Raw genomic sequence first — 14,367 nt, forward strand, 5'->3', positions numbered from 1 at the left:
AAGATGTCCGTGAATTACCACATAGAACACCACCTGATATACACCCACTTTGACTCCTATATGAATGAGAAATGAATTTTCATTTTGTTAATTTATGAAGTTAGCCTGGTCAACTTGTTACAGAGCTAGTCCTACCCTAACTGATACATTGGTTTAGGCCTGTCATGACTCATCTAAGTGGAGAGCGTAAGAGACTATTCCTTTGAGTCGTAGGTGTCTCCCTGCTTCTAATTCATTAATTGAGCTTCCATTAGGGGGGAATAAGCAGGCATAGATATTATAATAGCAATAGAATATGTCTATCACCCCAAATGAGCAGTTTGGGGCTACCTATTGAAAATACGAAGCCCTGAATACTTTCCCGGGATTACTGAATTAGGCTCAAGTGTCTACTCTTTAACAGCACTCCAAATGATTCTAATGATCCCAAATTTTGGAGTAACTTTTCTCTAAAGTATCATAAAGCAGCAGCCTATAGATCCTTAATTTACTATGCTCCTCCAGAGCACTGATGTGTTAGACATTAAAGAAGGTATTGGAGGGCAGCCCTGGTGGCTCAGCAGTTTAGCAAACCCAGGGCGTGATCCTGGATATCCAGGATCGAGTCCCACGTCGGGCTCCCTGCGTGGAGCCTGCTTCTCCCTCTGCCCATGTCTCTGCCTCTCTCTCTCTCTCTCTCTCTGCATCTCTCATGAATAAATAAATAAAATCTTTAAAATAAATAAATAAATAAATAAATAAATAAATAAATAAATAAAGTATTGGAGGCAGAAACCACCTTAAAGGTGAGTGTGAGAGCAGTCTTAACGATGGTGACAGGAGATGTAAGAGATGCTGTCTACAATCACCTGGCTGGTATCATGAGCATGTGACATGAAATGTCGTGGAGAGGAGGGTAGTATCCTCAAAATAAGACAGCAAGAAGCCTTCAGTTCACTCAGGCTTGTCATTCATCTAAACACAGTTGCCATAACACATTACTCAAAGGGTTGCAAGATAGGCCACCAATAGCACCCTGCATGCTACAATCAAGTTTTCAAAGTTTAATGCTAGTAAGGATGGCGTCACCTTCTATATGCCATGGATCTCCTTCAGATACAGGTGCTGAAGACTCTAGAGGAGGTCATGTGGAAGTGGGAAGTGAGTCACTTTTGAGCATCAGGGCAGATAAGGATTTATCTTTATCTGGTTACAATGCCGGCTGGTAAGCCTGAACTAGATCAGTAAGTCCAAAAGATTAATATAGCAATGGTGAGCTGATGTAAAAAAAAAAAAAAAAAAAAGTGAAGTCACAGGAGCTAAGGTGAGAATATTCATAAAGAATGGAAACAGAAAAGGGAGGCACAGAGGAATTCACTTGGCTAGTAAGCATGTTGCAAATATCTTTTCCACAGTTTATTTCCATGTTTCTGGTAGAAAAATGGCCTGAGGAGTCAAGATATCACCTAAAGTTCTTCTGAGTAATTCACTATTTCCCTGAACTCCAAGGGACCCAAAGGGACAAGGGATGGCTTAATTTGATGAAAGTAGGTTAAAAATGGTGTAATTTAGTTGGCGAGGGGCAGAGCAATAACTGCTGATGGAGGCTCAGAGATTAGATGAAGGATCTATGATCGACATGGATGAACACGAAAGGCCACCTCGTGTATCCACCTTGCAAGTTTGCTTAGGGAGATGGAGTTAGTGGCTGAAATATTACTTTAGGTACTTTGAAATGTAATGTCTTCTGCCCTCTGGTGGTTACATTTTTTTTTTCAAGTTTAAGTAGGAAAATGGAATGTTTTCCCCACAGCTTGGGGAAAACAGCACTAAAGGGTATCACAAGGTTCACTTGGTTGAGCTGCACTGATGATGCTCAACTCCCTCATTAAGAGTGCTAGCCCTTGAACAAGAAAGGAAAACACACATCAGTTTTGCAGATGGGCTAGGAAGTCTGCTTTCTCCCAACTTTTTCCCTCCCATTCTTCTGGAATGTTTCCCTCATGCTTCCAACATGGGAATACTTCAGAGATTCCTCAAATTCTGACTTCCCTTGAGATGGCTCTGACGTCCTGCTGCTTCTCAATATTTCGATAGAAAGCCTTTTTATGGGGTGCCTGGGGTGGGGTTCAGTAGGTTAAGTGTCTGCTTTCTGCTCAGGTCATGATCCCTGGGTCCTGGGATGGATTGAGCCCCTGAGTGGAGCTCTCTGCTCAGCAGGGAGTCTACTTCTCCCTCTCCTTCACCCTCCCGCCCCCCAGCCAACTTGGGCTCTCTTTCTCAAATAAATAAATGAAGTCTTTAAAAGAGAAGAAAGAAGAAAGAAAAGAAAAAGAAAGAGAAAGAAAGAAAAGAAAAGAAAGAAAGAAAGAAAGGAAAGAAAGAAAAGAAAGAAAGAAAGAAAGAAAGAAAGAAAGAAAGAAAGAAAGAAAGAAAAAGAAAACATTTTTGTGACATGAAGGGGGCATTTCTAAAAGAAACTTTAAGCAGATGACTTTCACCGCGTGATTATACAGTAATACATTCAATGATGCTTGACCAGGATTTAACCAACTTGTCTCTTTCCCTCTGTGCTGTTTCTGGGAGACAGAAAAAGAGCCTGACCATTATCAGGGCAAACTGTCATTAAATTACATCAAATGCAAATAGTTGTGACTAACACCAGCAAACAAAGAATGGGAGTCCAGGAATAAAACAGCACTTTAATGAAGATCAGTGTTCTTCCAGCAAGAGATTTTCTAGATTCCATACAATTACAATTTGACATATATACAAATATATAGAAAATAATGTATATAATGTAATATATATAATATATGTATCTCTAATGTATATACATATATTTATATATATTTCTACTATATGTGTAAAATTTTGTCACAATTCTAATATATACACACATATATAAATATATATTATATATATTTTATATATATATTATATATATATATATATAACCAAAGAGTATATATTACTAAGAAGACATTGGCTAATATATTTCTCTTTTGCAAAAAAATATTAAAATTAACATATTTAGCCCTGATATGTGAGGGATTTGTTCAAGAAAACCAGCCTCCATATTACAGGGATATGTTTTACACGAGTATATTATTATATGTATAGCTATATATTTCCATATAATATAAACAATCATGTGTTTCATAAGTATTTATGAATGAACCAAGGAATGAAGAATCTGAAAAAGTTTTATAACTTGCACCTGGATTTTTTTTCAAAAAGAAACTTCTTGACAAACTCTACAATATTGTTCAATTGGACCACATTTAGATTCAGAGTAAAATAAAAGTTATTTTCAAACCTTTTAATTAAAAAGTTTATATTGTGCAAATCCTGGGGATTGTGCTCATTTTAACAGCCACTGCACAGGTCAATGCTCCTACAAAATACAGGTAGTGGAACCTTCCTGGACCTACTTCAATATTCTAAAACGACTATGAAGTATGATTTGAAAACCCTGCCATTTTGCAGTTTAAAGTGGATGACTCTAAATTCAAACTTTAAATCAAATTGTCCTTCCTGTGAGTGTAATTTTCTACGTTTTTGGGAGGCCTTTTTATTTACTCAGCAACTGACTATTGCAGGAAGGGATGTGCCAATGATTTCCCAGTTACCAGGAAAACCTTTGGTCGCAATCTTTTGGGGTTAGTAATATTTGATTTGCATTAGACTTCAATGTAACTTGCCCATTCTACTTGGCTTTCAGGAACAAAAGAATCTCTAGGTTTAAAATGATAATGATGGCTTTTGAAACAACTTCAGCCCCTAACAACTCCACATACACTCACAGGGGCATTGATCTTTTTCTCAAATTTAAAAAGAGAGAGAGAGAAAAAGAGAGAAGAGAAGAGAAAATAGAAGAGAAGAGAAAAGAAAGAAAAGAAAGAAAAGAAAAGAAAAGAAAAGAAAAAAGAAAGAAAAGAAAAGAAAAGAGAAAAGAAAAGAAAAGAAAGAAAAGAAAAGAAGAAAAGAAAAGAAAAGAAAAGGCAAAAGAACAGAAGGGGTAAAGAGAGGTAGGAAGGGGAGGGGAGGAAAGGAAAGGAAAAGAAAGGGAAGAAAAAGAAAAAGAAAGAAAGGAAAGAAGAAAGGAAGAAGAAAGAAAGAAAGAAAGAAAGAAAGAAAGAAAGAAAGAAAGAAAGAAAGAAAGAAAGAAAGAAAGAAAGAAAGAAAGAAAGAAAGAAAGAAAGAAAGAGAAAGAAAGAAAGAAAGAAGGGGAGGGGGAAGGAGGAAGGGAGATTAGAAGATCAGAGGGGATCCCTGGGTGGCGCAGCGGTTTGGCGCCTGCCTTTGGCCCAGGGCACGATCCTGGAGACCGGGGATCGAATCCCATGTCCGGCTCCCGGTGCATGGAGCCTGCTTCTCCCTCTGCCTGTGTCTCTGCCTCTCTCTCTCTCTCTCTCTCTCTCTCTCTCTGTGACTATCATAAATAAATAAAAATTTAAAAAAAAAAGAAGATCAGAGGATATGTGTTTAAAAAACAAAATATACACCTTATTCTCACACATTTGGCAAGCACAGATCCACAGATCTTGGCATACAACAGGTTCACATTAAATAATTCTCAATTGAACTCCTGTTCCCAGTGCAGAAAATAAATATGCCCATGAAATAAAAACAAAAGCCTCACCGGGTTTACACACTGGAGTTGGTATTTTGAGCATCAGAACTGAGCTATCAGTACAAGTCTATGGAAACTTAAAAACTGAAATTTCACCACCTTATTCGTGACCATAAGTAATTATCAATAATCTCCCTCTGTCACACACACTCAGACACATATTATATCTATGAATCATTCTGTTTAAGATCATAGATAACTCATTTAGAATTTACCCTATCCGCATTGATTATGGTGAAGAAAGTATTATTTGATATGATTATGATGAGTATTATTAATCACGGTTGCTTTACTAAGCACCTAAGATGTATTTCAATGTCATTTTTATTGCATATGAACACCAAAGAATGTCCAAGTTAATTTACTAATTTTAATCACGTTTTATGGGTCACTTGTAGCCAGAAATATTATGATAGCTCATTCAGATTAAATAGAATTATACACTTGACTTATTCTAAATCTAACATGATATTTTTAGGAAACTTTTGAATTTATGTACATTATGAGATACAAGGTTGATTTTTATTTCAAGAACTAAAATGAATAGCTCTGAACATCAACTATGAAATGAGAAATGAAATGACTCAAATGTTCACGGACAATAGAATGGATAAGTTGTGGTCTATACAGACATTAGAAGAATATACAGAAACAGAACCGAATGATTCTCAAGTACATGCAACAATACGGATGAATCTCAAAACACATCTTTGAGTGAAAAAAGCCAGACCCAAGAGCGTACATGCTGCATGAAACTCCTTGTACGAAGCCCACCATCGTGCAAAACCACTCTTCTCCCGTGAGCAAGACAAGAGTGTGTGGCAGGGATCGTGAGAAGCTTCTTTGCTGCTAGTTACGTTTCTTGACTTGACCTTGTCTGAAAGGCAGCATCCAGAGTGCTCTTTCTTAAACAGAAGCACAATCATAAAAATATCAAGTTTAAAAGTCTTGTACCTGACAGCTTCCTGTTTTTGACAAGATGCCCCCCGCCAAGATGCTTAACATGGCTCACCCGCCCTTTCATTGTTGACTCTTCTGAAGTCTCTTGCCTCATCTTCCTCTTCTCTTAAGACCTCCCCTTCTTTCCTTTCCCAACCTCCTCTATATTCGTGTATACTCGGCTGACTTTGATGCCTCAGGACCTCTATGATTTCATTTTTTTTTAATTCAATTCTTCATTTGGTCTCCTCCTTAGACGTCTGATCTCTCCCCAACCTGGTTAGGGACCTCTCAAAGTACCATATATTTCTTTTAATCTACCAGTTACCACATTACTCTGTCAATGCTTGTCAACTTCTATGTATCTTCCATCCGAACCCAAAGCCTGAGGACAAGGACCTTGTTTATGCGCGTTGTCAGAGCTTGGGCCTGGACTATCACAAGCTCTGGATATGTGTTTGTTGTACCGCTCATTGAATTAATTTATATCATGAGTGAGGTGTTTGAAATTCTTACTGTTATTTCTTTCTCTTTTGTCTTTGCTATTTATAAGGTTTTTCATCATGGTTCACTCAGGACATCTATTTGGTGAGAAATTATGACTTATGACAGAAGGTATACAATATACAAGGGAGAATCACTGACATAATATTTATCTTCTCACACGCAATATGTGTGGGTACGCATTACCTATTTGTCTATCAGTACATGTCATGAAGGCAGGAGATATTACATGTCAAAGTGCTTAAAGCAATATTTCAGGTACTAACTCAATCTCCCTAAACAAACTTGCAAGGTGGATAAGCAGTGTAGCCTTCTGAGGCCTCCACGTGCCCTCCTGTGTTGTTATTTGGTCACTCACCTGTCGATAGGTATTTAGATGATTGCCAGCATTTGGTTATTGTAAATAAAACTGCTGTAAACATTCTTGCCCAAGTCTTTTTTAGGAACACATGTTTTCATTTCTCTAGATAAACACCTGAAAATAGAATTGTGGGGTCATAGACAAATCTTTAAAATAAAATTCTGTATGTTAAGGCAAAAAAAAATCGAAAAAAAAGAGAAGATCCTTCTTGAGCTGCCCAAGCTTTAGTTTATTTCTGAGTGTCATCTACTGCATTATTTAGATTTCTTTTTTTTTTCTTGGCTGGAGATTTGTCTGACTTATGGGAATTTGGAATTGCCCCTGGCATTGCGTGTGGTAACACAATTGTATAGAAGCTTTGTGAAAGTTTTTGTTTCCATGAATGTTGAGAACTGCCAAAATTAAGAATTATGTACTCTGAGTGAACTCTCACATAGCTGAAGTTGGTGTCGCCAGGTGACGAGCCCAGGGCTTAAACAAATAAGGTAAAACAAGAGTTTTGCTTTTTGTTTTTTGATTTCTTTTTTTTTTTTTTCCAGAGTGTGGCTCAAGGACCACCTGAATCAAATCACCTGAGTAGCTGATTAGACACACTTATTTTTTTGAAGATTTATTTATCTATTTATTCATGAGAGACACAGAGAGAGAGGTAGAGACATAGGCAGAGGGAGAAGCAGGCTCCCCACAGGGAACCCGATGTAGGACTCAATCCCAGGACCCAGGGATCACAACCTGAGCCAAAGGCAGACGCTCAATCGCTGAGCCCCCCCAGGTGTCCCAATTAGATACACTTTTTAACAAGCATCTTGGGGACCCTTATGACCGGAGAAATTTAAGAACCACTGGATCAGTCCAGAGCAGAGATACCCAACTCTGCACATCAGAATTTCAGGGAGAGTTTTCAAAATCAGTAAACCCACCACACATCTAAGACCAACTAAGTCAAAATCTCTGGGCATAGGCACCAGGCATCCATATTCTTTAAAACTCTCCAGATGGTTCTGGTGAGTCAGGGTTGAGAACTCCTGATCTATTCTGTGCCATGTTTAGCCCAGTTGAGGGCCCTACTACCTGCACCTCTGGCCTGTTGTACATCTGCATCATCCTAAAGATAACTGGAGAGGATTCAGGTAGAAACGTTGAGTGGGCATAACTCTTCAGGGGAGTTGTTATACTTGTTCGCCCTAATCTTATTTCATTGTGAAAAATCACAGATCTTTAGAAGTTAATCTATGCTTTAAATGGCAAAAGTAAATACTATGTAAGTCGTTAAAAAGAAGACAATAGACCCCTTTAAAAAAGGAGGGGGGCACCTGGGTGGCTCAGTGGTTGAGCATCTGCCTTTGGCTCAGGTCGTGATCCTGGGGTCCTGGGATCGAGTCCCATATTGAGCTCCCTGCATGGAGCCTGCTTCTCCCTCTGCCTGTGTCTGCCTCTCTCTCTCTCTGTCTCTCTCTTTCTCTCTCTGTGTGTGTGTCTCTCATGAATAAATAAATAAAATCTTAAAAAAAAAAGAAAACCTAAAGCAGTTTCTAATGTGAAGCCTCAAGTCAACAAACTGAGTTTTAACTTAGTTCTCATTTTAGTTCTCCCAGAAATGGGATCTTACGCCTGTCAGTCAGGAATCATCTGATCAGCTCTAGCTAGGTCACCTGCCTGAAGGGCCCCTACCTACTATCGCCTAACCAGCCCCCTTTTTGTCTAGTATGACTTCCTCGTTCCTTTTTCCTTCTGGCTATACAAATCTTTCATTTCGTACAGCTCCTCGGAGCTTCTTTCTATCTGCTAGATGGGATGCTGTCTGATTTGAATTGATTTTTGCTCCAATGAACACTTTGGATTTTAAATATTCCCCAGTTTATCTTTTAACAAGTCCTCTAGGTGGTCCTTGTTAACCTTGAAAATAAAACTGCCGGTTATTTCACCAGCAAAAGTGGGCTTATTCAGGAGCAGCCCAGGATCGCAGGCCAGGACAAGCAAGCTACAGCAAAGGGCAAGTTCACAGAACAGAGGAGGGGAACTCTATTTTATAAATGAAAAGGGGGAAGCTGAGAAGGCTGTTATAAACAAAAAGTTTACAGTATAAGCCGGGAGTTCAAAGCATAGTGGCTTTTCATGGACTCAGGTGTGACTGTCTCTCATTGGCAGAGTCGTTGTCAGGGAAGGAGGAAAGCCTTTCTTCTCTGGCCAGGACAGAAAAAAGTCCTATGCACCTGCCAAGGTCCAGCTCTTCCTGTGGAGTCTGCGATTGAGGTCGAGAGGTAGGGCATGAGAGCTCCCCCTGCTGGCCTCCCGACCCCATTTTTGTGAGACATCCCTTTATTAATTTTCATATCATCTCACGTCCTAATTTTATCCATGCATCAACACGAATGTTGTTGTTAAGCCAAAGAATTAGAATCTGAAGTATGTGCCGCATAAAGACCTCTTTCCTTGCAAGCAGCTTAAGGGCATGCCATTTCAGCTTTCCTGAAAACATTATAAAAACCTTAAAATGATGACTTTTTCCAAAAATAAATAAATAAATAAATAAATAAATAAATAAATAAATAAATAAATAATAAAGTGAATAAATGATGAACTTTCTTAATGCACTACCGTGCAGTGGCTTAATTAGTGGAAGTGTATTATATACTCAAATTTCAGGAATGCATATATTTCAAGGAAGTGAAATGCACTTTTGGGGTAAAACTTCCTAGGATATTCCATTAGGAACGTTAAGAAAAGCCACTTTCCCCCTTTTCATTTATAAAATAGAGTTCCCCTCCTTTGTTCTGTGAACTTGCCCTTTGCTCCAAAATTTTCAGTAAATTATTCAGTAAATTTACTTCGATAAAACGTACCTGATAAAGTGCATTTCGGCTACACGTAATTGGATTTCTACTTTAATGCTAACCTTCCACTTTTTAAATTTGCTAACATCGACTCGACCATATAATAATTCACCTAAACAGCAGCTTAAAGACTGTTTCTATTTTGTATTTCTAAATGCAACTTTCTGTGCCTGTCGTGCTCACATATAACTGCTGTCCCCCAAGGAAGTGGATTTTATTCTCCAATGAAATAATTTGGTGGAGTGTATCCAGACAATTGCATGAGTCAACTGAAGCCACGGAATTCCAGCATGCTAACTGATAGGGGGCAGAAGTTGTCACCTTAAAATATGCCTTTTTGGCATAAGGATTATTTAGACTGATTATTTTTTTAGAAAACAGTAAACACCAGAGAAGCTCTGAAACCAAACAGAACTTATTCTTTTGTAAAAGCAATTTACATTGATGTGGAAAATTTCCATTTGTAAGGGGGCCTCCTTCTAGGTACAGGGAAAAGGAGAATGACTTAAATCTGTAGAGACTGTTATCAATATGGAAGATGAGGATTTAAATCTGAATAAGACCCATATCTTTGTTGACTGTGCTTTGCCTGAAAACCTGGCTCTCCCCACCACCTCCCACACCAATATCTATTTTTGTCTTTACCTGGAGATGGTTATTTCAGGTGATGGCTTGGGCCATTTCTTGTGTTAGTCATTTTTTTCTGGGTACCTCCGATGTATACAGGAGGTATATATGGTGTTAAACATCTGTTTTTCCTCTGTTAAGCTCTCTTTTATTACAAAGGGGTCTCAGCCAAGAAACTAGAAGGATAGAGGAAAACTTATCTTTTTCTCCCCTACAACACCAAATAAACTTACTTTCACTTTAGTGAAGAAAAGGTTCTGAATATCCAGGTAAGAACCTTTGGGTCTTTACTACTTAAGTTTAATGACTTAAGCAACCAGATACAAAGTTCTATTTGAAGTAAGAAGTAACTTCATTTTATTCTTGAAAGAGGGCCTTGGCTGACTTCATTTTGACCTCAAGCTTTCTAGTTGGGTTCTTCTCTCCAGCTAGTCTCAAGGTTCAAGTGGAAGACTCTGAGGGCAAAGCATCCCCCATGGGAACTGAAACTACCCCCTCAAGCATAAGAACTGCCCTGAGCCAGCAAGACCCCCCACCTCAATGATTGACTCCATGACAATGATCAATTTGACCTTAACTGCCCACCTGCATGTACCCCTTACTTTGCTCCACATTTTTTCTCATAAACCTGGAAGTATTTTCAGGACTTTGGAGACAATCGTTGAGATGCTAGTCTGTTGTCTTCCTACCAGTGTTGGCCTCAATGAAATAAATTTCTATTTTACCACTACTCACCTCTCTGTCTTTGGATTTTGTCAGGGAAGAGTGGCCAAACCTCATCTGTTTGGATCCTCAGATCCAGGTGCTCTTTCACCCCTGCACCCCATCTAAACTCTGATCCAGAAAATTGATCACTCTGAAGAAAATCCCCCTTTTCTTTGTCTCTCCAAATGGGTTTAGGTTGCCTATTGACAAAGCCTCGCCAGTCACCGGAACATGGGGACTCTCCTGATTAAAATCATATTAATCATGCCAAAATTTTCAGTAAATTATTCTCTTTGTTTCAAAATTGCCATCATACATAGAGGCTTTGAACGCTATGTGAAAGAATAATTTGATTGGCACAGACTATAAGTCATCTTTGAAAGAGCTTGGCCACCCCTCTTCCATCTGTCACCATGCCAGTCATGTCTTTTTAGAATTCCACAGGCTATAGCCTTTGCTATGTGCCCTTTAAGCAACCCCTGTCCATCCACCATGCTGTTGGCCTCCTGCCATCCTTTCTAGCACACTTTAAACAAACTATAATTGGCATTTGCTTGGCTGAGAGTCCGTTTATTTTCTTGCTACCCTTCCCAGTTGCCTTAACCATCGGATGTCTTGACAGTTGGCAAATGGAGACTGTAGGTCTGATATGTCACATAAGATCTGTTGGATGAATATTTTCCTCCAGGAAAGAGTGAAAGTGAAATCCCATCCTGACCCACCCTCTTTCCAAAACAATAAACATTTCCTGGCTGCTGTGATTCCCCTAATCATTTAAAGCAGTACAGTTGTTATGGAATGGGCAGCTGAACTTCATACTTGCCTGGACCATCTGTTCTCATATTCAGTCTTTAAGAAGATTACCTAAGTGACTGTGGTTCACTTAGTAAAAGAGGGTGAGTTCCATCAGGGGACATGTAAGGACGCTGTGTCACAGAAAAACAGAATTCAGAGACTCTGGAGGGACTATTTTTGTTGTTGTGTTGTTTAGAAATGGTGAATGTTTTTGGAAAAAATAAGACATTTCTCCAAATACATAGATAACACATGAATAAACTTGTTTCCAAGTTTACAAACTCATGTTAAATTTTTGATAGAAATGAGATACAGTGGATGAGGAAAGCCAAGTAGCTTCATTCCTCTCTTTCTTGAGACATATTTTCCATTGTGGAGGCATCTTACACCTAAAAGGTCAGATAAAGGGAACAATTTACACATAATAAATGTCACGAAGTAGGGTAGGCCTGAAATATTGAGAGAGTGGATGTGAAGATGTTTTTATTAAGTGAAAATACTCACATAGAATTTAATTATTATTTTCCACTGTATTTTTGGCTTGAAACATTACGAACAATGAAGTACTTTTAATGTCGTTTCAAGAAATTCGACCACGAGAACAAAGACTTCTGGTTTTGTTTAAGGCTAGTAGAGGAGAAGTTAAAACTCTGTGCAGGATACGCAACCCTTATACTCTATGTAAAGAATATAGATATTATAGGTTATAGGCCTTATTCAGACACGGTAATTTTTTTAATGTGATCTCATATTAAGGAAATATGTGAGTTAGTTCAGTCAAACATCCAGTAGAAAAATAAAAGCAAGGTGAGGGGTTAAAAGTTATAGAGCAACAGTGGATTGTAATATAAGAAAAATTTCCAATTATGAAACATCCCCAAATGGGATTTTCTGTTTCTTCAAGTAGCAAGCAAATCAAATCTAAACTGGAAGTATTAGAAAAGGAACCTGGGACTCTCTGAATGAGATATGTACTTTGGGTATGGAATTTGACTGGCTGGCCTTTGTGATTCCAAAGTGTTGAACAAATCATAACTCAAAATTATTTAACTGTGGACATTTGTGGTATGTGAGCGAAATAGGTTCATGAAAGCCAAACAGAATTTCCATTTTCTATTTGTAACTGAGAAAATCTAATTTTTAATTTACTCCCTGCTTATTTTTTAGTTGAAAAAAAAATGTGGTCCTATGGAGTTGACAATTTAACAAATAAATTGGGGACAGAAGGAAAGAGATTGAAAAAGTTGGACAACATGTTATGAAATAATCTCATAGTGCTTGTGATGTTTGTTTTTTATTTTGTGATTTATTTGTTTGTGAAATGAGGAGTAATTTAAACAAGAGCATAATTTAAGAGAAGGATGTTTGGGGCACGTGAGTGGCTCAGTACGTTAAGCATCCAATTCTTGGTTTCAACTCAGGTCATGATCTTGGGGTCCTGAGATCGAACCCTTCCATGGGCTTCTTGCTGGGGGCAAGTCTGCTTGTGCCTTTCCCTCCCCCTCTGTCCCTTCCCCTCTGCCCCTCCCCCTGCTGGCACATATGTGCTCACTCTCTCCTTCTCTAAAATAAGTAAATAGAATCTAAAAAATTTAAAAATTTTAAAAAAGAAAAGAAAATGTTTGACACTCCTACAAAAGCTTGGTACTCAGCAGCAGGTTAACCTGTACGGCTGCATAGGACTAAGTAGGTTGGCAAGCAGATTCCCTAATAGCTTTCTTGTTGAAAAAAATTGCAGTTCCCAGGAAAAATAAAGGGAGGGGGGGAAGGATTAATATAAATATTAAAGACAGATAATGTGAGAGACACATTTTCTCCCATTTTCCTCTGACATTTTAATTAACATTCCCTTGTTTTGTTGGAGGTGATAGTGACCTACCTTAGAAACTACATTTCTCAGCCTCATTTGCAGATGGAGGTATCCATGTGATTAAGATTTAGCCATTGACTGTAAGTGGAAGGCCCTTGAATGAGGGCTTCCAGCAAGCTCTGTAACAGGACTGACTCCATGACAAATTCTTTTGGCTTTTTCCCTTTGCTTTTTGGGGTATGGACTCCAATTTGAAAAGATAAGAGCTAATACAGCAGAAGCTAGAAAGATCCTGAATTTTTAATGGCATTACGTATTTTCCATACCATTGCTGGGCAGCCTATTCTAGATTTCTGTGTGAGAGAAAAATAAACTCCCAACTTACATAAGCCACTGTTTTTCAGCTTTCTATCAGCTGAAAGTGATTTCTGACAGACAGCACAAGACCTCTTGTCTTGAACTCTCTGAAACATGTTTCATTTATTTTTCTGCTTGTGGGGATCAGCATTTATATTTGCTCTAACTGTACTCCATTCTCTGTTATAGGGAGAAAACATTTCTTAAGTTTACCCCAGAGAAAGCATTCAATAATAAATACATGAAAAAGACAAGAAGAAAAGAATTTTGAAGGCACATAGGGAAATCAAAGGGGAGAATGTCTTGAACACTTTTGCTCTGATTTTAATAGAACTGAAAAATTTCCCTGTATCTTAAAACAGTGTGGCCATATCAGTTTCTTGTATGATAAATCTCTGCTCAGGAAAATTTTACTTAGGATTCTGACAATCTGTTACTCATCTGAACGACTTCTTATAGGGAATTCTCTTTGCACTCTTGGTTCATGTTTTCACTGTCCTTTTTACCCAACACTTACATGTTCATAAAAGTGCATTATATAACTTACCTTGTAAGTATTAGAGAGGAATCCATAAGAAAACACACAAAAAAGCCTATTTAGGAAGACATCATAAATCTCTACTGTAAAGCCTACTTTAGAAAATCAAGATGATAAATAATTTTAAAAACTTGTATTGCTTGGTCTTTATTTACAAGTTAGGAATGATAAATGAAAATTTCTGCATTTTATGTCCCAAGAATCATCTCCTGAAATGCAGATTAAGGAGAGGACTGAATTCAAAATAGTTCAAGAAGGCAAAGAATCCTGCCCTCCCACCAC

Source organism: Canis lupus (genome assembly GCF_048164855.1).
Source record: "Canis lupus baileyi chromosome 16 unlocalized genomic scaffold, mCanLup2.hap1 SUPER_16_unloc_1, whole genome shotgun sequence".
NCBI lineage: Eukaryota > Metazoa > Chordata > Mammalia > Carnivora > Canidae > Canis > Canis lupus.